Here is a 6,978-nt window from a genome sequence, read left to right as displayed (position 1 = left end):
GATATGGGGATAGTGAGGTCCCCCCTCCTTTCCCAAGGAGGCCTTTGATCCTTCTGACCAAGGAGAGACAAGCTCTGAACCCCACTCTCTTGACGCATGCCAAACTCTACAGTCCTCACCCTCCCAGAATGCCCCCATCGAGATTGTAGTCTCTGCCTGGACTGATCTCTGACGAGGGAATCTGCTTTTCCTTCCAGCCTCCCTTTTCCTTTGAGGAGGTGGCCGTGTATTTCACCGAGGCCGAGTGGGCCTTGTTGGCTCCTGGCCAAAGAGCCCTCTACAGGGACGTCATGCTGGAGAACTACGGGAGCGTGGCCTCTCTGGGTAAGGACCTTTCATGGGTGCCAAAGGGGAAAATTGCTGCCATTGGGTCGATGCATGAATCAAAATATTGAAAAGCTACATCTGGTTGTGAGGACTGCCTGGCTACCTTCCCCCCCACCCCCCTGCGGGGGGCCTCAAGGAGTTGGGGGTGGCAGTGAAAAGGATGGTTCAGCATGGCCAGTGTTGTGGCCCTCACCCAAGCCATTCCTACAGCGGTCCCCTGGATGTCTTCAGGCCTTACTATTAGGTGGAGATGGGTTTGGAGCTGTTCTACATTGCAGAGGGGACCTGCAGTGGGTACTCCCACCAGTTAACACTGCCACCCAAGGGCAAGTGGCTTACGCCAAATCACACAGCACTTTCTGTTGTGGTGATGGGAATCAATCCTCACCCCAAGAGAGCGGGATCGTGTGCTATTGAAGAGTTTCCCACGGATATTGTCAGCCCAGTAAAGACAGAGTCAGGTACTCCGTTGAAGCACAGTTTGTTTGAGCCACAATAGGATAGAGAAAGCACTGTAGCCACCGTCCGTCTCCCCAAGAGGCAGGCAACCAACTCCTTCCCAAAGGCTAAATCCCTTCCAGCCCCTTGAGGTAGGAAACCATCTGCCAAAGAAAAGCACAAACACAGAGAGAAAAGCCAGGAACACCTGTCCGCTCAGCATGCCCCGATGCCCGAGTTCTTCCAAGGCCGGCCAGCACCATCTCCCCCTGTCCCCATAGAAGAACGTTGACAACCATGAGAACCCTCTCCTGCTCTAAGGGTCTGCCAGATTCACTTCCCCATGTTTAGATTCGATCACCCTGGTCATGCTGAACACCTGGATAACTGCATGCTTGCTGTGTGGTCACTGCGTCCTTCAGGTGCTTTGGGAGGATGGAACAGGACAGACTCTTCTGGGGTCTTACCTGGACTTTTGGACTCTGCGTGTTCCTCTGGGGTGGGCTTCCAGAGGGCCTTAGTCTACTGTTAGGAGTTGATGACGTTGACACCTCCTAATCAGTCTTCTGGCTCTCTCTTGCGGACAATAAAATATACTTCTTTCCAGAGAGACTGGCTGACTCTGTGCTTCTAGGAAAGGCAGAACTGCCTGGATGATTTAGGCGTGGCAAAGGTGCAGACAATGGCTCAGAAATAGCAGAAAAATGGCTCTGACCTTGAGAAAGGTGCCCCTACACTGCAAGGCTGGTTTTCTCATTTGTCATTACCTGCCCCCCCAACAAACTTCACCTTTTCCAAAAACCATGGGAGCCCCATATGAACTGTGGGGTTCACTTGGGGAGCTCCTGGCTTCCCTCCTCCCCCCGGAAAACATGTTTTTTGGGGAGGGTGAAAAACAGCTCCTCCTGGCTCTGTTGACAACTGGAAGGAAACTCTCAGTGCAGTTGCAGGACTGGATGTCTTGATTACCTCTTGTATTTAATTGCCAAGTGCGGAGAATCAAAAGTCAAAAGCCGTGGTAAGTCAAATGTGAATGGGGAGGAACAGAATATTCCGCTTTTCCCCTTAAAATACATTTGGGGAGGGGAGGGACAGACGGAATATAAAAAACAGCTCTACAGGAAAGCCTGGCAGGGATAAAGTGGGTTAAGCTGACCATGTGTATTATAAAAGTACAAAATGTATTAGGGTGTACACATATTAAAATATATTTGGGTTAATTTTTTTTTCAAGTATCAGACTAATAAAAGCATATGAAATATTAATACACATGATGGGTCTGTACAGTCTCAATAATCCAAAATTTTAGCTGTTTGTCCGTGTGACCCTTCTCCAGATAATGGCTCACTAATGGTGCAGAGCGTTTCTGCAATCTAACGCAACTGCGATGTTCACCTATTCTGACCTTTACAGGTCTTGATGTTTGACCTAAATACAATTAGGCACATGGACACTGGATACAGTAAATCACTCCTTTACTTTGACAGTTACAAAACGTATTGATCATAAAAGTTTTTGTTTTAGCAGTATTTTGAAATGACTTTTTAGACTCAGCACAGTAACACATTGAACAGTTCCCACAAGAAAAAAAACCTTTAGGAATCTCACTCCCACTCATCCTGCAGCTGTTGGCCTACACTCCCGGGAGCCTGCTTCTAACAAGTGAATCTCTAAGGTTTCTTGCTCTCTTTGCTGTAAATAAAGGAGGATTCTGGCATCTTGGTATGTTTGACAAAAGGTGCCAATATTTGTTTATAATAGTTTTTACTGGTTTAAATGTGCTATTGTAAGTGAGAGGTATAATGATCCTGTCTGTTTTTTGATTGCGAGGTCTGGGTATAAGTAAAGAGGTTCTATATGTGTTGTAAGCTCTATAATAATCCCTTTTTAAGTTTCTATTCGTATAGCCCCTTTTGGCAAGTTGATTCATAAGAATTGTCCCGCTCCGAGGGTCGCAGACCCCACAAACGGCAAATTGCAGACCCCCGGACCCCTGACCCTCTCGGGAGAAACTCCATGACCGGGCTTACCGGAGGAAGAACGGCACGGCGGGGCGGATCAGCCAAGGCGTCCGAGGAAGGAAGGAGGAGGCGAGAGAGCGTCAACAACACCCAGCCCTGACCGAGCCAGGCGGCAGGACCGGGGCTCGTCGCGGCAACTGGGCAAGCAGGAGAGGGATGGGACGGAGTGAGGGTCGAGAGCCCTCCCCGAGAGGCCGGAGCAGCAGGGCCAACACCCGAGCAGGGAGCGCTCCGTTGGCGTCTCTACTTATGTAAAGGGACGGGGCCAAGGTCACGAGGGTGGAGGGGCGGTCCCGGGACTGGAGGCAGGGGAATAAAAGGCGGACATCAAGAGGGGGCCGGGGAGGAATGACACGCTGAGACAGTAGAAGAGCGAGAGAGACAGAGAGCAAAGGAGAGAAAGAGAGAAAGAGTAACAAAAGGTCCAAGCATGTGGGAAGAGGGACTTCTGGGGTGAACTTAACTCCGTCCCCTGCCGGTCTGAGGCCCTGCTCTTCCCCCTTTTTGGAGACCCCTCCCGCCTCCTGGATCGCCCGTCTCGTCAAAACCCTTCTTCCCCCAGCACTATGGCCACCGGGGGTGCTACTCCGCGGACGCAGGGGGAGCTTAACAAGAATGTCTGCCTGTCTCTTAAAATCATTTACCTCACTGCAATTTCTTCTCAATCTTAGTAGTTGTGAAAAGGGTAGATTCTTTTTAATATGGGCAGGGTGGAAGCTGTCTCTGGCCAAGTATGAATTTGCATCAGTTGGTTTCCTATATACTTCTGTTATAGGTTTATTGACTGTCCTAATCTCAATCTCCAAAATTTACTTTGTGTTTATCATATACACAGACAAACAGCTAAAATTTTGGATTATTGAGACTGTACAGGCTACCAACCCGAACATCTGCAAAGTGCTCCTGAGAAGAGAGTTATTTTGGATTCATCAATTGCAGACATGGGTTCATTTTGGATTGAATGAAGATGTGGACTGGACTTGCTGCTTATGAACATCTGTATCTGCTTTCTGTAAAAAAATTTTTACTGACCTGTTTCCGCCCCCTCCCCCAAGATGTTCCTGGTCTTTCTCTCCTCTCCACCCCCTCTCATCTTGTATCTCACCTGACTGGCATGGTGCAAGCTTAATTAGTGATTGCATCACCTCAGAATAACTATATATGCTAGCCAATACAGCAGCCTACAACAGAATCCTTACCTTGATGGACTGACACACATTCAGACTTATGAAATCTCAGTTACCAGGTTTGTTCGTCAATTTAATTTTTCATGGTTATTAGGCTACTTTAAATATACAACTGGAGTTATTAATATAATAATTTCACTATTTCATTTCATGGTTTTTATTTAGAATAATTGGAATGGATATTGCTATACCTATTTGTTGTTGTTGTTCAGTCGCACAGTCGAGTCCGACTCTTCGCGACCCCATGGACCAGATCCCGCCAGGCCTTCCGGTCTTCCGCCGTCCTCTGAAGTTTGCTTAATTTCATGTTCGTTGCATCGATGACACTGTCTAACCATCTCATCCTTTGCCATCCCCGTCTTCTTTGACCTTCAATCTTTCCCAGCATCAGGGTCTTCTCCAGTGAGTGCTCCCTTCTCATTTGGTGGCCAAAGTATTTCAGCTTCAGTTTCATTATCTGGCCTTCCAGGGAACAGTCAGGGTTGATTTCTTTTAGGATTGACTGATTTGATCTTCTTGCAGTCCAAGGGACTCTCAAGAGTCTTCTCTAGCATGATAGTTCAAAAGAATCTATTCTTCGGCGCTCGGCCTTCCTTATAGTCCAACTCTCGCAGCCATACATGACTAATGGGAATACCATTGCTTTGACCATGCAGACTTTTGTTGGCAGGGTGATGTCTCTACTTTTTATCATGCTGTTTAGGTTCGCCATCGCTTTCCTCCCAAGGAGCAGGCGTCTTTTAATTTCATGGCTGCTGTCACAGTCTGCGGTGATCTGGGATCCCAGGAACGTGAAGTCTGTCACTACTTCCACGACTTCCCCTTCTATTTGCCAAGGAGTGATGGGACCGGATGCCATAATCTTAGTTTTTTTGATGTTGAGCTTCAAGCCCACTTTTGCGCTCTCCTCTTTTACCCTGAGCAAGAGGCTCTTGAGGTCCTCTTCACTTTCTGCCATCAGAGTGGTATCGTCTGCATATCTGAGGTTGTTGATCTTTTCCCCAGCAATCTTAATTCCCACTTGTGATTCATCTAGGCCAGCATTTTGCATGATGTACTCTGCATATATATTAAATAAGCAAGGTGACAATATACATCCATGTCGTATTCTTTTTCCTATGCTAAACCAATCAGTTGTTCCATATCTGGTTCTAACTGTTGCTTCTTGACCCTTATACAGGTTTCTCAAGAGACATGTGAGGTGGTCTGGTACTCCCATCTCTTTAAGGACCTGCCATAGTTTGTTGTGATCCACACAGTCAAAGGCTTTAGCATAGTCAATGGAGCAGAAGTAGATGTTTTTCTGGTACTATACCCATGGCCCATCATTAATACCAGTAACACATTACAAATATATAAGGTAATTCTAGTTTGAAAAAATAATTTGTTGAAATGAATAAGGATTTGGTATACATTTGAAATAATAATTTGAGTTTGTTTTCCCCTCCCCCCCCCTCTATTTTTATAATTTCAGGATACAACATCTGGTCTTTATATAAGTGTAATAAAGATCTTGTATACATATGTTTGAATGTGTGTCTATACTATGTTGTAAGAGTGACCACTGAGAAAGGCCCTTTGAGGCCGAAACGTGTTTGGTCTTCAGTTGGAAAGTGTTGACCCATCATGTGTATTAATATTTGATGTGCTTTTATTAGTCTGATACTTGAAAAAATTATTAACCCAAATATATTTTAATATGTGTACACCCTAATAAATTTTGTACTTTTATAATATACATGGTCAGGTTAACCCTTCTGGTTCACAGTGTTACCTTGGGTTGAGTTTTCCCCTCCCCCCCTTTTTTCCAGGGATAAGGTGGGATCAGCGTCTCAGTTTGGGAGGAAAGATGATCGGACAACAGGAATGCACCCCCATTCCTGAGCAGTGCCTGGCTGGTGCATTGGCTTCTTGCCTGGGTGATGATTGAAACTCTTCCTTTATTCCAGGAGCAGATGTAGAGGAGACAGCTGGGGAATTCCAGGGGTTCTCTTTGGGAAAAGTCAAGAATGAAGATGCCGAAGGACACTTCGGAGATGAGGACGGACCCCAGAGGCAGGAGGGAAGCCAAGCAGGTAAGAGGAGGGATTAGCCCATTCCTTGACAAGGAGGGGGTTTCTGTGAAATCCCAGTCCAAGAAGAAGAGTCAGTCAAAAAGAGAAGGGACAAAGGCCTCCATCCTAACCAGAGAATCCACTCCAGGGCAACTGAAAGTGTGGCCTTGGCAAAGACCTTCACTCAGAGAATGAACATCATTTAACAGACACAAATTCCTGTAGGAGGGAAACCATGTAATTGCTTGCAGTGCGGAAAGAGCTTCAGTCAAAAAAGAGCCCTGACTTCACATTAAAAAAGTCACACAGTTGGGAAACCATATAAACGGTTAGAGTCTCTCTCTCTCATCTTTCATGCAGGAGGTTAAATGAACTTTTAAAGTGTACGTTATTGTAGACTGCAGCATACAGTGGGAAGAAGCCACTGTAATATTTGGATAGTGGATGGCACTTCAGGTGCAGATCAGACCTCCTTGCGTGGGTTCTAACAGGTTCTCTTTCTTTATTCCAGCAGGGGATGATCAGAGGAATGAGGAGGATGAGGAACTGCATCCTCTATTGCCAGATGAAGGCAAGAATGAAGACTTGAGAGGAAACTTGAGAAACCAAGTTGGACGTAAAAGGCAGAAAAGAAGCCACATCATCCAGAAGAGGGATAAACCCATTCCTTGCCAAGGGGGGGATTTCCAAGAAGTAATTCAAACAGTGAAAGAAACATACAAGTGCTTGGCGTGTGGAATGAACTTCTCAGATCAATCCCAGTATAATGTCCATTTACGATTGCACAGTGGAAAGAAGACACATCACTGGTTGGAGTGTAGAAAGACCATGGTTCACAGAGCAGAGCTCCTTAGACTCCAAAGATCACGTAGAGGAGAGAAACCTTTTAGCTGTTCAAACTGTGGCAAGAGATTCTCAGAGAAATCAGACTTTGTTCAACACCAAAAGATT

General features: G+C 46.2%; 1 pseudogene; it reads left to right on the top strand.

Moving 5' to 3' along the window:
- LOC107114326 overlaps positions 1–6,978 on the top strand; it is a 16,259-nt pseudogene that overhangs the window by 6,503 nt on the left and 2,778 nt on the right.

This window comes from Gekko japonicus, unplaced genomic scaffold (assembly GCF_001447785.1).
Source record: "Gekko japonicus isolate JY-2015 unplaced genomic scaffold, Gekko_japonicus_V1.1 scaffold6911, whole genome shotgun sequence".
Classification (NCBI taxonomy): domain Eukaryota; kingdom Metazoa; phylum Chordata; class Lepidosauria; order Squamata; family Gekkonidae; genus Gekko; species Gekko japonicus.
The sequence above is the reverse complement of the archived record's forward strand: the minus strand, read 5'-3'. Positions and strand labels throughout refer to the sequence as shown.